This window comes from Rousettus aegyptiacus, unplaced genomic scaffold (assembly GCF_014176215.1).
Source record: "Rousettus aegyptiacus isolate mRouAeg1 unplaced genomic scaffold, mRouAeg1.p scaffold_m13_p_5, whole genome shotgun sequence".
Lineage (NCBI taxonomy): Eukaryota > Metazoa > Chordata > Mammalia > Chiroptera > Pteropodidae > Rousettus > Rousettus aegyptiacus.
The window spans coordinates 96,618,873-96,635,534 of NW_023416308.1; the positions used below are offsets into that span (position 1 = coordinate 96,618,873).

Genomic DNA, 16,662 nt, shown 5'->3' on the forward strand with positions numbered 1-16,662 from the left:
TAAACCTCAGAGTCTTACGTCTAACTGCCTACCTGGCATATACACGTGGATATTTAGACCTAACAATAACAAAACCAAAATACAAGTTTCTGAATTTAAACCTGATCTTTCCCATGCTTCTCTAGCTCAGTAAAAGGCAACTCCATTCTTCCACTGGAACAGCCAAAATAATTGAGTTATCTTTGCCTCTTTTTTCTTTTTATATCTTGCACACCGCACACCAAAATCTATCAGCAAATTCTGTAACCCTGATCTTCCGAATTCATATTAAATATGATGCCTTTCATCACCACCCTTATTGCTACTACCTTAGCAATATATGACAAGCCTGCAGCTAACATACTCACCAATTAAAGGTTGAAAGTTTTCCTGCTATTATCAGGAACAAAACAGGGTGCTCACTTTCATTACTCCTTTTCAACATAGTACTGGAAATTTTAGCCAGAACAATCAGGAAGAATAAAGAAATGAAAGGCACCTAGCTCAGAAAGGAATAAGTAAAATTGTCTGTATTTGCAGATGATAGGATTTTATATAGATAAAATCTTAAAGACTGAACCAAAAAAAAAAGTTAGAACTTATCAATAAATTCAGTAAAGTTGCAGGATATATAATTAATATATAAAAATCTGTTGCATTTCTATATATTAACAATATAATAGCTGAAAAAATATATTTTTAAAAAGGAAACAGAAAAGAGAATAAAGAAAAAGAAATAAAAATTTCATTTCATAATAACATCAAAAACAATCAAATAGGAATAAATTTAACCAAGGAGGCAAAAGTTCTCTACACTGAAAAACTTTAAGACTCTGATAAGAATAAATGAAGTAGATACAAACAAGTGTAAAAATATCCTTTGTTCATAGATCAAAAGAATTAATATTGTTAAAATGTCTATACTACAGATTCAATGCACTCCCTATTAAAATTCCAATGGATTTCAAACTATACTACAAAGCTATACTAATTAATAGAGCGTGGTACTGGCATAAAAAACAGACACAGACACCAATGGAATAGAATCAAGAGCTCAGAAATAAACTCTCATTTAAATATAGTTACCTATTATTTGATAAGGGAGCCAAGAATGCTCAATGGGAAAAGGATAGTATCGTCCATAAATGTTATGGGAAAACTGGATAACCACAGGTAGAAAAATTAAGTTGGACACTTACCTTAAACAAGTCACAAAAATTAACTTGAAATGGATTGTAAGACCTGAAATCATAAAACTCTCAATAGAAAACATAGAACTAGAGCTCATTGTCATAGATCTTAACAATGTTTTTTTTGTTTGTTTGGTTTTTTTGTTTTTTGTTTTTTGTTTTTTTTTTTTGGCTATGACACCAAAAGCACAAGAAATAAAGCAAAAATAAATAAGAGGGATTACATTAAACCAAAAAGATTTTGCTCATCAAAGAAACCACCAACAAAATAAAATGGGAGGAAACATTTACAATCCATATATTTGATAAGAGGTTAATATCTAAGATATATTCAAAACACATACAAATTAATAACAAAAAAGTAATCTGATTAAAAAATGAGTAGAGGAAATGAACAGACATTTTTCCGAAGAGAAGATACAAATGGCCAACAGATATATGAAAATAATGTTCAACATCACTGATCATCAGGAAAATGCAAGTTAAAAACATGATATTACCTCACATGTTTTAGGATGGTTATCATCAAAAAAATAATAGATGAAAAGTGTTGGCAAGGAAGAAAAGGTAACCCTTGCGCACTGTTGGTGGGAATGTAAGTTGGTATAATCACTACGGAAAACGGTATGGAAAAAATTAAAAATAGAACTACCATATGATCCAGCAAACCCACTTCTGGATATATATCCAAAGGAAATGAAAACAGATATCAAAGAGATATCTGCATTCTCATGTATACTTTTTATTGCAACATTACTTACAATAGCAAATATATGGACACTACCTAAGGGTCTGTCAATGAATGACTGGATAAAGAAGACACACACACACACACACACACACCAGAATATTATTTAGCTATGAAAAATAATGTAATCTGTCCACTTGTCCACTTATGACAACATGGTTGGTCCTTCAGGACATTATACTAAGGAAAATAAGTCAGACAGAGAAAGATAAATACTGTATGATGTCACTTATATGTGGAAACTGAAACTGCTGAACTTGTAGAAACAGAATTAAATGGTGGTTATAGGAGCTAGAGGTATAGAAAATGGGAAGATGTTGGTCAAAGTACAAACTTCCAGTTAAAAGATGAATAAGTTCTGGGGATCTAATGCACATCATTGAGATTATAGACAACAATCTCATACTATGTACTTGAAAGTCACTAAGAGAGTAGAACTTAAATGTTCTCACCACACACACACTCGCGCGCGCGCGCACACACACACACACACACACACACACAAAAGGTAACTATATGACCTGATGGAAGTGTTAGATAACACTACAGTGGTAATCAGATTGCAATATATAAGTGTATAAAATCAACATGTTTTATGCCTTAAATTTACACAGGTTATATATCAATTATATCTCAATAAAGTTTAGGGAAAAGAACACAGAAATTCAGGTTGGCATTAGACTTTTCAACATCAACATTAGAGAAAGATAACAGTGGAAGACTAATTTTAAGAACACCGAGGAAAGACATTATGAAACAATTGTGTTGGACAGATGTCCTTTGAGTATTAAGGCTATAATAAAACAGATCAAAACATGCACAAAAGTAGAAAATTTATGGAAAATTATACCTACAAGCCCTCTCTATGGAATCTACTAAAATAAGTTTTATTCAACCAACAGATTTTTAGAAAAACAAACAAGATATTTTGTTTAAGAATGTACTATATTTATCTGTAGATTAAGACCAAAAAGAAAAAATAGTGGGAATAATAGTGGCAGAGTAATAAATGAATCTTACATGCTCTGACAAATTAGAAATAATACAACTAAAAGTGGATGGAGGAGGGAAATAGAAAAAGGAAAGTAGAATAAGAGTCTGGAATTTTTTAAAGGGAAAGGTAAAAGTCTAATGATACAATTTAAAACTGACAAAGTAGATAGTAGAGTCTGAAATAAGGTAAAAAAGAAACCAAGAGATAGTATACATTATTGATATAAAAATAACTTGAACAAAAATATAAACCTTTCTTTAGGAACCAAAATGTAAAGAAAAGAAAAAAGCCAACAAAATAGTAATAAAATAGATCACATTGATAAAGAAACAAGGTAACTATAACATAATATGCAGTAAGTGTATCATAAAGTTGTCTGACAAAATTGAGAAAGACCTCAAAAATGACTGTATTACGTATATTAGAAAATTACTTTCCTACTGGGTCATAAAACAAAGCTCAAGCCTAGCTATATGCAACAGTCTAATGTTAAGTAAAATGATTCAAAAGGTAAAAAAGATGGTCAAATGCATCCCATATCAGTAAAATCAAAATGACTACCATTTGATATTTAATAAGGTAGATTTCAAACCAAAAAAAGCATTAAACAAAAAGGCTGAAATTCCCAACGCAATTATAGATAAAAGTTATAAGTATCTATGCACTAAATGACACAGCAGTGACCTTCATATAGAATAAATTATAGAACATAAAAGGAAAAATAGAAACTATCTTAAGAAAATTTTAACTTATATTTATTATTCTCAGTCAAATAAACAAGTAAATAAGGATACAGATTATCAAATAATCAATAAAGAGAATCAAAAGTGAATATTTAATCAAAATGTGTACCTTCAATAAATAGAAAATATATCTGCTTATAAAGTGCAGTAATAATACTCATAAAAATTTACCAAACAATAAAAAAATCAATAAATTTTATAAAGAAAAAATGATACCAAAAATTATCTTAATTCAATAAAACTAAAAAATAATAGCAAAATTAAACAGAAGTTTCTTCCATTGGAAATTAAAATATGTCAAAATTTCTGAAATTTCTAAATAATATTAATGAAAATAATATATTCTAGAATATACATAATTAGCAAAAGAAGTACTCAGTTGAAATAGCATTAATTAATATAACAAGCTTTAATTATATAACAAGAATAGGAAAATGAAAATAAACATAACAGCCAACAAAAACAAAACAACAACAATAAAAAACAAGCGCTATGAAGACACATTAATAACAAAATAGAAATTAACAGGTTGGATAGTAGAATAACAATGAGAAAAAAAAAATTTGCCATCACTAAAGGTGATTGTTACCCTAACTTCTTTCTCCAAAAAAAAAAATGGAAAGAGAAAAGAGTTAATTATTTACACTGCCTTTTTATGAGGAAACATGGTTAATTACCAGTTGAAAATAAAACCTTTTTTAAGCAGAAGTATGACAGCTAATAAATAATGTACAATAGGTTCTTTTAAAGTACCATTTTTAACATCAAATAAAATAATGTATCAAGCAAAAATCATCAGTGAATGCTCAAAGGAGGCAAAAATTGATGTGGACAGGATATTTGCATACTGCCAAAATATCACCACACAGAATACTTGATAATGGCAAAGAGAAAAATTTATTTTTATAGTGAAGTTTGGTTGTCATACCTTAAGCAAGTGACCAAATTTAGCATCAGTAATTTTGAAAATACTTGACAATATGTTCCACCTGATGTGATATGAGCAAAACAGCTGTTATGAAAAATTCCCAACAAATGAAATATTTAACCTGAACATAATCAAGCCATTATATCTAACTTCTATTTTAAAATAAATTCAACAATATATACAGAGACGTGCCCTGTAAATTAACAAATCAGCTCAAAGAAAATTGGCCTGGTATCTTGAAAAGTTATTGCTATTTTATAAAGGGCTGAGAAGAAAATTGTTCTAGATTAAAAGAGATGTGGTTGATATTTCAATCAAATGCAAAGTGAAAAATTGATGAGATGTTATCTTGAAAAGGACTTGATAATAAGTGATAATTAGGAACCTATTTTTAATTTCTATAGATATAATAATATCACTTCAGTTGTTGAGGTATATGCCTTTATTCATGCAATATTTTTAGGGGTTAATTATCGTAATGTCTGAAACTTTTTTTTAAGTGGTCGACAAGGATATTGAAACATAGAGATAGTGCACAAAGCATTAACGTGTTTTGAATGGATCTGTAATAGTGGGTGTATGTTGCTCATTGTCATATTCTTCCATAGTTTGGAAGAATATGACAGAATATGGAAGAATATTCTTCCATAGTTTAATAACAGTTGAAAAATAGCCCACTAATTTTTTTTTTAAACTGAAGTCCAACAATGTAACTTTTTACCTACTTCCTTAGTCTTTCCAGTCTCAGTCAAACAAAGTTCATTATTCCTGAGTAGACTTAATTTCTTCAAAAACTAAAGTTAGTACATTAGAAAGTTTATGGTTATTTTAACCACTCCACACTGAATTAATACACGTAAAAATCTTTCACATGTCTCATTTGTTAAAGAATTCAATGAATTCGCTGAATAATCATACCGCTAATCCCGTAACAGTAAATTTTTTTTAAATGAACCAATCCCCAGCCCTAGGTAAAATTATATTTTTGGAGCCTCATCCATACATGATGTTCAAAAAGCGCAGAGGAGTGATTTATTACTGAGTGAAGGAAACAGGAAAGGAGATAATATTATTGATTTCTACTTTCCCATGATGTCTGCAATCTATGACAGTTGTGTGAAGCCCATCATCTGGGAATTTAAATTAAATTAGTCAAGAATTAATTTTGCCAGAATGTGTTTACCAATATGGATGTCGGGGGTGGAAGGGATCCACCTTTCTCTTTTCTCAGAGAGTGGCATTTGATGATTTGCAATCATGGTAGCCTTCATCGCCAGAATTATTTATTGAGGTGTCTTTTATTTCGCATCCATCCTATTCAAAGCTTCTTAAATTTCATTCCCCTTCGAGTTCTGTGATCCTGGTTCACCAGTGCTCCATCGGATATGGGATGATTCTGGCAATCTAGTTTGCCAGTTGTTACTAGTGTCCACCGAAACTTCCCTCTCCTTCCTGGGCATATGGATACTAACTCTTTCTAGATGCCTTATAGTTAAGGGGAATCATGTGACTAGGTCTGGCCAATGAGATGTGGGCAATGAAATGTGATGTGGGTCCTTCCCAGGCTGAAGCAGTGAAAAGTCACAGAGAGAAACTCCGGCAACAGCTGGGCTCCTTGAATGCCTGTGTAAAAAAACAGGACCCCTTCCATTGTACATTAATACAGTTAAGCCTTTTTTTATTTTTAAGCACTGAGATGTGGGACTTAATTCATTAACACAACATAATCTAGCCCATCCTGATGAATACACGTGGCTTCTTCCATTCCCTGTGAGCAAGGATTTTTGCTGGATTGCTATAGTACCTCCTGATGCTGTCATTTAATTTGGAATTGTTAGGCCCATAAAACTAGCTCTTCAGGGAATCTTGCCATCATCTCTTCTTTTGTTTCAACTAGAGAACCACCATCCTTCGCAGATTCTTGAACCAAAGCTGCAGTTGCTCCTAAAATCTGTATTTTAGGCACCTCCTGAAGAGGACTACATCTGGCAGATATTCCCAAAGACACTTCAATTGCTTACCTCAGCTATTGGTGTTATGTGTCTGCAGTAGCATTTGTTCTGCTATATCCCTTTTTGGTAAGAGTAGAGTCTATTCTCCTGTTCCCTTTAGAGAGGTCCTAATTAAATCTTAGCAGCTTAATATGTTTGTTCATTTGGTTCCATACCTCCTCAAACATACCTAGAACTCAAATGATTTGCTGAAACTCAGTGCCCTTTTATTTTTCCCTTTCTCTTGATATTTTGGGTCAGATGTTTGTTTTTCAAATACTCTTTAGACTTTGAAGTCTGTAGTCTCCTATAGTAAGATATATGAAATCAATTAGTTCCTTTCAAGCAAATCATGTCAGTCTTCACTCCCTGGTTTGGATAACCTTATCCTAGAGGGTTCCAACATTGACTCTGGAAATGGACTGATTAGCTCTCCTTAGATATGATTCTGATTTCTTGTGACTTCCATTAATGTCCTAATTCTATAACCTTGAGTGTGTTCCCTCAGGGCAGAGACAATTGTTAAATCTCCAACTATAATAACTATGTTACACAGAATCCCATCTAACATTGCTTTGATAGTTCATGCTAATCTTTTGGCCTTCCATTTTCAAGTCTGAACAATTTTTTTTTCCCTTCTTCCTTCTCAATGTCTATCTGTCCTGGACTATATAATTCATTTTTTTTCCTTTCATATAATATAGTTTGGCTTCTATTATTCAATTTTTAAAGAATTATCTTCTTCCTCTACCTTAATCAATTAATTTTTATTTATTTTACTATCATGAACTACTCTACCCTAAGACAAAATTAAAGCATGTTTTTCAAACCCTCTTAGATCCTCTGTTATATCCTGAGAAAATAACAGTTCTCAGAGATAGCACTGTAGGCACAGCCCTTTTTTGGCTTCAGTGCCTACTTTGGGAACTTAATTTCACTGAGTGATTTCTCATCCTCAGCTCTATGTATTAAATTTATAATAGGGCACTTCCATTTCTTCTTGTCTATTAATTAAATCAATTAAATTATTGTTTTAGTACTATAAGTGCTTGTTAAGCCTGAGTATTTTAGGCATATTTGCTAAAGTCTAAAGACAGTAACACACACACACACACACACACACACACACACACCCCAAATGAATTCATCAAGATAAGGCCCATACAGTTTACCCACCTAGCCCTGAAGACTTTGCAAAACATCAAACAGAAAAAAACAGAATTTGAATCAACTAGTCTAGAAACACCTATTTATGTTTGGCATTAAATAGTTTGAGCTACAAGTTCATACTAATTCTGTTACCATATACAGAATGTAGTCTCTTCAGCATAAAATCCTAACCTGTAGTCCTATCTGATAAACATAACCACAGGGAAAAAATATTCAGCTCATTAATACTATAACATCTCTTAGATATAATCAAAGTGTTTGGGTTTGCCAGCACTTAATGAATTAAAGTTACTCCTAGCGTCACCTTCAAGTCTCTCCAAATTGGTCAGATTCTACAGATATAGCATAAGACTCAAAGATGAGTAGCCTTCCTGAGGGAGACAGAATGGGTGGAGCGACAAATTTTTTTCCATTCCAATAATTTCAGATTTTGTTTCTAACAATTAATTCTTCTTATTTAACTCTGGTTTATAACAATTTGTCTTATTATAATCACATGTCATTTTCTAATTTCTTAAGAGAGCACAAAAGTCATTTTAGTCTTTCACATTTAATAACGTAGGCACCTACAGCCATAAATTTCCAGGAAATAGCATGTATAATCATTTCATAGAATTTTTTAATGAAGCGTTCACTTTTCATTACTTTTAAATAAAAGTTTTAATAAGTTTGGCAATTTTTTCAAGATTGTACAGACAGTAAATACTGGACTCAAACCTAAAAGTTTCAGTTTGCTCATTCTCTTTCTACTGTATTAATGAATTTGTGCTGTGTAGTTGTATTAAAATCTGACACAGAGACTGTCTTAAGCTGGAACTAGAGCTTAGGAGGCTCTTAGCACAGATGTCCATCCTTCCTAACATGTCCTCTTTCTAGTATGGGGATTAGCTTCAGCTTTAATGGTGAGAAGAAAGATGCTATCTCTTTTTCATCTTGCATTGGGAAGGCACTGCTGAGATCCTGATGAAGTATGCAACAAATCTTTCCCAAGAAACAGATAAGAACTTCTGAACTCCCAGACCTCAGAGTAGATCTTTCTACATTATAAAAACCTGGAAATGGATACTTAGACAAATGAGTGGGAAAGCTTTACCAGGAAGAATTCAAAAGCATTACAAAATATTTACTCCTCTGTTTTTTGCTGTGAAGTACTTGAAGTTAACTTGAGTTTTAATCTTATAAATATCCTACAGCATGCAGTAACCTTTGATGTTTTATTAAAAAAACAAATGCTTTGATGATCTACTCATGGGCCCAGAGATTGCACCTCTATCATTCATCCTCCTTACACTCCTTGCCAACCATCCCCACTAGAAGTTGAAATGCTGGAAAAGGTTTGGCCTTGCTTTGGTTCTTTTTAGCACTTGCTGTACATTCAAAATTTAAAAAATAGTCCATGATAAAAAGTACAGAAATGTTTTATTAGATAGTGACTAAGAAAAGTTTAGGTATTCCCTTGAAAAATGGTTTTATGAATGTTTATGAGTCTGTGTAAAAGCAAAGTATTTTTCTAAAATCCTTACCAAGTCTTTACTCTTGGAATAGTGTATGCTAGAAGTTTTCTATTTGCTCATTTGGACCAATCTCCACCCTTCTTCATCCTAATCTGTCCCCCCAGAATACTGGCTTCCGGTATCCAGTTGGATTGAGTGAATAGAGGTCACTGAATGGAGAGTACAAGAAATAGGGGGCTGAAAGAGAGCGAGGTTGGAATATTTATTTTCTCTGTTTTCTTCTAAGCACCACAGGTTGGCAGTTTCTTTTTATCAAAGGCTCCAGCTCCTGTTGGGTGGTACTTTCCATACTGCTACCTAGTTTAGGTAGCAGTAACTGCTGCCTTTCTTCCCATCTTCATATTTATGGATTGCAATGACTTCTTGCTGTTGCTAGTACTGGGTAATTTATTATCTTTCGCTGATTTCGGTAATCCCTGCTGACAAATCTTTTTAAATATTTCCTTTAATGAACTCTCTTTAACAACCCAGGATGAGTATGAAATATGCTTCCTGTTTTAACCCTGATTAATATGTAATGTAAAAGCATCTAATTGTGGATAGCGTAAGGTTAATAAAGGGAAGTGTAAGGATTAATTATTACCTGAAATTAGAAGTCTTAATTTGAATCTGATTTCTGCCAATTTCTAAAAATTTTAGAGAATTTCATTGACCTCTCTGAACCTCAGATTTATCAAGGGAGAAATATTTTCTCAGAGGACTATTTTAATATAAAAGACATATGAGATAGAAATCAGCACAATGCCTGAGAAACATAATATTAAATACATATGGCTTGTGGTGGTTTCTGAATGGTGTCTACATAACTAAGCTAGACTTACGTCTCCTAGAATCTCCTTGCCTGTATGGTTTATGGTTAGGGTTGGCTCCAAGAGAAATTTGCATATTTGGAAGGCAGAAGTGAAGCAGTAGACATTTTGTTCTGAATATAAATGTAGGACCAGGAGCTCTTGCAGACGATGTACATCTTCATTAATCTGCTAGCTCACCTTGTGTGGGACAGCATCTGGATCCAGAGTTTCTTTAGTTTCCACTAGATTTCTCTTTCAGTTTTTCTGAGTCCTGGGCCAGGTGCAAGAGTGCCAGGGTCTTGCAAGTTGCCTACATCATCAAGGCTAAAGATGTTCAGAGACAGATGCTAGTTCCAATTTGTCCTCATTCTTCTGAATTTTATGTCCAATTTTCTTCCCAACAATTGGTTCTGTGGGCTTGTGGCATCTTTAAGCTCCTGCCAAACTCAGAAGCAATTTCCATAAAGTTATTCACAAATTTCCACAATTGTGATTGATCTACTCCCTATTGAATTATATCCCCTTGTTTTCCATCACTCAGAATGGTTCTGGTCACCTGGCTGAATTCATTTGATAGGTTGATCCTCTTCTCTTCTTCTCCTGTTAGTGACATAACCACAAACATGACAGATCAGATAACACAGAATTTGGAATATGGTCTCTAATGTAAAAGGGGAGATCAGAATAATGTAAAAAGCATTTTATCTTGTTGAATCATGAAGTTGAAGAAAAATAATATTTAAATTTGGAAGCCTTTATTTCATGAATTAAACCCACTCCTCCACCTTAGTTCTAGATTTCGAGAATAGCTTAAAGTTTAAGTCATTGTCACTTTGTTTTTCTCCATTCTGTTGGTACAATACAAAACCTTTGATCAGTGTTTGGGAAAGGAAATGGGGAGACAATTACCATTTATTAATTTTTACTGGATTTACTGAACAAACCCTATGCTTCTTTTTTTCCTTTCAGGTTTCTGTCATTGTCTAGTCAACTTGAACTTCCAATGCTTTGCTCCCAGATAGAATTTCATGCTCATTTAGCACATGATACCTTTGGAGCTGACAGAAATGATCCACTTGGAACCCTATGCTTGGGACTAGAAAGCTACAGAAATAGTCTTCTTTGTCTCCTTGATTCTCTATGGGTCATTTAATAGAAGCAGTTCCTCTTTATTCTTTTCCTTTTTGAATGGTGCTTTTGTGAGTTGGAGTCTTGATGCAGCTGTCACAAACCTTCCACTTCAGAGGTTAAACTACAGATCTAATGAGGGAAAATTATTTTTAGCTTAGCCTCTGGCACTATAAATTCCAGGAAATTTTTGAATTAAGCTTTATGACTTTATAGGAAAAAATAGCAGGCTGCCAAACTGTCTTTTTATTTAACTCTTTCTCTCACTTTCTTTCCCTTAAGTAAAATCTAACTAGGTGATTTTAAAAATATTACTTCCAATTTCCTTTAGTAGCAAATACATGGTAGTTTAATTCAACAAAAATTCCAAATCCTTCTTTATTTGTGTCTGTTTATTTTCTAATTGGACCTCTATCTCTGACTGCTGATGATAGACAAGCAAAAACATTGCCCATGATCAATGATATATGAACATAGATTGTTGTCTTCTCTTCACAGTAGAAACTAGAATTTACCCCTTAGGTCTAATACTGAGGCGATAGGAAAAAAAAAAAATACATGCACGCACGCACACACACACGCACGCACGCACACACATACTACGACTTTATTCTTAAAAGTTGAAATATTTCTCCCGAGGTAGAATTTCATCTTAACTCAGTCAAAAAATAAAGTAGAAGCTGAGTCATATTAGAAACAAGCCCAACTGTGAATCAGTCAAGAATTTCTCCTCTGCATTATGGCTTACCCAAGCCCTAGACTTCTCTCCTCTGAATACTAGTTTTGAGCATTCCACTGCTATTAACAACTTCACCCAAGAGGAGTGACTGGAAGAGACAACAAATAAAAGTGAAGAAAAGCCTTATTCACAGGTTAATAACCATGAAAATAAAATATCTATTGTACAACGACTATGCGCATAGCAGTGGGGAATTGTGGGGCTATCACACATGGGGATACAAATAGGCTGGGAAGAAAGCAATGCATTACTACATATTAACTGTAAAATCAATTAGCACTGCTTGCTAATAATGTTGAAAAGTAGATTTTTATCCTCAAGAAAATGTCAATATCATTGGTAGGAAATGGTGGGCCTTGTAACTGACTGATGGAAACACCACTCCTCTCCAATACCAGGGAAGAGCATGTTCCAGGCAGACCCTACAGTAAGGTTAGAACATCTCCTTGGTGAAAGTGGCTATGTGTATTGTATGAATCATACAACTAAGAGGCAAGATGTGCTAAGAAACAAAGAAAGACAATCTCATGCAAATAGGATAAAGACCTTGGAGTTTTAGTTTGAATATTAAAAAGACTTGCCTATATTTTATTCCAAATATGTTAAAATCAGCCTGTCAGTCATGATGATAAGGACAACATTTATTATTTTTTATGGCCCTGCAGTATGCTAAATCCTTCACATATATAAACACATTTATTCTCAAATAAATATTATTACCACCATTTTACATAAGTGGAAACAGACATTCAGAGGATTAAAAAGCCTAAGTTCACATAGTAGTGAGTGGAAGAACTTAGACTTAAGTCTTAGATCAATCTTATTTCAGAGCTTGTGATTTTTATGCTAAAGATAAAGAGAATGGCCCAGACAATAAAACCACTGTACCATTGTGAGATTGGGTAGTAAGATGAAATGTTATGGAATATGCAAGAGAGGAATTTGAATGGAGTCTTGAAGAATGGTAGAAGCAGAGTAGAGATATAGCGTATTCTATGAAAACAAATTGAATGAAAAAAGTTATATAGGCAAATAAGGACTGCCCAGGATTTTCTCAAAAGACCTGTGGGTTGATAATATACTATTTATCCATGAAAAATTGCTATTGCAACATTATTCAAAAATGCTGTCAAAATTTGTAGATATCTACATCTTCATTAATCTATTAAGTTGAAAGATAGAAAAACATTTGAAAATTTATTAGAAATTTTAATTGGGAAGCCTAGTTGTATCAATGAACTATTATAAATTTATGTTACATCTAAAGTATATATGTATGTATATATATATATACGTATATATTATTAGAATTGTTTTTTAAAAAATAAATAAAATCCTCACTCTTACTTCAAATAGGACCAAGTCTCTATTTGCAAATATTTACAAGGCCGTTTTGGAGTGACACAATTCAGAATGGACTTAGACCCAAATTATATTCTACGTTTTGGTAATTTTTTAAAAAAACATCTCTGTCTCCAGGAGAAATCCCTTATATATGTCATGAGAGAAAAAGAAATATGAAATATAACTTTGAGAAAAATAAGGTCATTAGGACATTGTAACATCAGGTCCTTGTGGGATGAATCACACTAGAAAAAGAGAAGCAAAAAATAAATAAATAACTTTATTCTTATTAATAACTCTTAGCAACATGTATAGAGTTGTTATAGGCAAAGTAAATCTGAAGTGGGCTGAAGATCTAGAAGTCACAGCCAGAAGGGCGCAATATATCATAACTTCAATGCTCCTGATTCAAAATGGCTGTCACTGTTACTTGTTAACATCAAAAAGACAGAGGAATGAGAATGATGTCATGGTAATATTTTTAGTGGATCTTTGGAGCTTGCATTAACCTTATGTTCTACAAGTGAAGTTGCAGAAAGCCGCTTATTTTTTTATATAAATCAAGCTTTGTCACATATTAATAAGAACCTAAGAACTATAGTACTAATTTGACTTAGATACTAGGATCTTCTTTTCTGATGACTTAGGAGTTGTTGGTTATGAAATCTCATCTTCCTCCCCTGCCCCCACTCTGCCACAAAAAAAAATGTCCGTGATCATAGATGAAGGTTGCATTTTCTTTGTTTGGAAAGATTAATATGTTAAATGTTTTATAAGTGAAGATAGTTTTATAGTATGCAAGATAAAGCAGAGTGTGCTAAATTGACTATATGATGTGGTGTGTTAGTACAATTTTTCTCTTAGAAGATTGTCAAATAAACACATTCATATCTGTTAAGTTGGCTCTAGAGCAAGCACTTAGTGCTCAATTTTTAAAAAAGCCTAGCTCATATTAAATTTAACTTGCTCACAAGAGAGAACACTAGTGAATCAGTTAATCAATGAATTTAATGAAATTCAGTACCTATAACCATAATCAATGGAGTTCTTTTCATTAACCTGGGAATGTTAACTGTGGTCCTCAATAAGAAACATCTGGAGTAACTACCAACACTTTGTTTCCTAAAAGAGGAAATCCATGATGTTTTTTTTTTTATTTAACATCAACAAGATAAGCATGGACATTAAAAGGAAATAGTAACTTTCATTTTTAATACAGGTTAAATGGTGCTTACTCAGAAAGACAAATAATGAAATACTGCCTAGTAAATGTCAAATCATTTTTCCCCAATTCTCTGTTTCCAAAAACCAGATTTCCATGTAAGTTTAAAAGTCAGGATAGGAATGGAAGAAGCAGGAAGCCAGCCTTCGGGTTACTGGAGATAAGAGGCAAAGTGTAAGCCTGGCAGAAACAGGTTATAGTAGAAAGTTTCCACTGGATCAGAGATAACTTAAATCAGAGGGGTTTTATCATTAAAGGGGTTTTATCATTCTTTTGTTTCCAAATATCTTGACTCTTAAAGAAGCCTGGCCTTCTTTGATTCTAGATATAGTTCCTTTGGCACTCGGTAATACTTTCATTTTACCATATTTTCTGGCTTGAAGGGAAGTCCCGCGAGAAAATTATGCTTTAAGAATGCACACCTACACTCTCCTTGGCATTAAAGGAGTACCTTTAGAACAACAAACCTAAACCTGCCTCCCCATCCCATCTCTCAGCACTCACACAGGTGAGAAATCACATGTAAACCCATTGGTAACAAAGATATAAAAGTTGCAGTTCTTCTTAACAGAGAAATTGAGGTGGGAGGTTACTCAGTCTCACCTAAATAGATTAAAACAGCACTCCAGATGATTCTGATAACCCCGATAACCCCGTAGAGAAATATGCATCATTCTCTCCTCCCCCAAGCTTCGTGTTGAGAACCTTTTTTCTGGGAGGTGTTTGTTCCCTGTTCCCAGGCCACTAAAGTGCTAGTTTACAAACAAGCAGATTAACCCAAATTTTAGGCCAAAAAAAAAAAAAAAAAAGCATGGGCATAAGTATAAAGAAAAGAAATGAACTATTTCATGATTGATAACTTTAAAATAGATATGCTATTGTCATCACAAAAAAAATTAGAACTGTTTTATGTCTTATTTTAAGGTATAGCTTTATCTTCATTTTGAAATATACTGTACTTGGCCAGGTAGCAGTGGAACTTTTTTGTGGCTTTATTGTTGAAATGGTAAAGTTCTTAATTTTGTCCTGGTTTAGAGTCAGAGACTCTGCCTAGGCAATGCTCTATTAGGCTTTATTAGAACTGTGATAATTCTGTGGCTCCCTCAAAAGCAAACAGGCCCCCAAACACATAGTCCTCTAAATATGTTGGCATACCAAGATTTCAAATAGAATGCCATGACTCAACCTTTCCCAGTTTTCACTGTGTAATTATAAAAATGTGGTTTCCTAGAGAAAGCATACAAATGAAGTGCAGGTAAAATATTGAGGTAAATTGACAACAATCGTATCCTCCCTCAGGTGATATAGCTTCCAACTCTGTCATGACCCATGGACCACCACAACATGGTAGGCTGATGAGCAATCAATTCTTAGATCCAGCCTGCTTTTAATAGACCTTTATCTGAGAGTTGGTTCTCTCTTTTGCTGTCCTATATAAATAGCATCTGAAGAAAGGCAGTTATTAAGGGGGCAGGACAATGATCTCACCCTTCCCATCACACTAGGCATTGGTATTTTTTTTTTATTCCTTTTACTTCTGGGTACCATATTTAAGTATTTGCAGATGCTCCGTGACGCTAAAACTCAAATTTTGGGAACCTAGAATAAAAGAAGAGCGTTCTTTTCTGGAAGACTTCAATAGTATCTTAACCTGTTCTTTTTGATGCCATTATTATAATTTTTGCTTTCAAATAATTTGTCTTACAGAAAAACTGTAAGAATAGCACAATAAAACTGTATAGTACTCTCATCTAGAGTTTACAGTTAATATTTTTAATAATTACTTCATCTTGTATATATGTTTGCGAGTAATATTTTTTCTGAACAATCTAATAAAATGTTGCAGTCATAATGCTACTTTACTGATATTTAGTGTGCATTTTTTAAGAATATTCACTTACATAATCAAAGCACAATTATCAAAATAATGTAACCAATAGTAGCATAATCTATTACCTAATCAACCAGATCTTATTCAAATTCCACCAATCTGAATGTCCTCAATTGCTATTCAGGGTCCAAGCCAAGATCAGACATTGTTTGTCAGAATTTCTTTGTCTTCCATAATAATAAATATTTTTGAAAAGCACAGAATAGTTTTGTTTTTTTTTTTAATGTCTCTCAGTTTGAGCTTGGTCGATATTTCCTTATGATAAGATTTAGGTGACTCATTTTTGGCAG

General features: G+C 33.2%; 1 protein-coding gene and 1 long non-coding RNA gene across 4 annotated transcripts in view; one reads left to right on the forward strand and one right to left on the reverse strand.

Annotated features, from left to right (window-relative positions):
* Positions 1 to 16,662, forward strand: part of LOC118602771 — a 594,064-nt gene that overhangs the window by 571,091 nt on the left and 6,311 nt on the right. The gene's annotated exons all lie outside the window — the stretch shown is intronic.
* Positions 1 to 16,662, reverse strand: part of KCNA4 (potassium voltage-gated channel subfamily A member 4) — a 434,546-nt gene that overhangs the window by 55,909 nt on the left and 361,975 nt on the right. Inside the window, exons 3-4 of one of the 3 annotated variants that reach the window (XR_004950745.1) lie at positions 10,247 to 10,648; positions 414 to 478 (exon numbers count right to left, since the gene is read on the reverse strand). The exons of 1 other annotated variant lie outside the window; for it this stretch is intronic. The gene's annotated coding sequence lies outside the window, so the exon portion shown is untranslated. Of the gene's footprint in view, positions 1 to 413; positions 479 to 10,046; positions 10,649 to 16,662 lie in introns of those variants that run through there. One more of the 3 variants, XR_004950744.1, reaches the window with a different exon arrangement.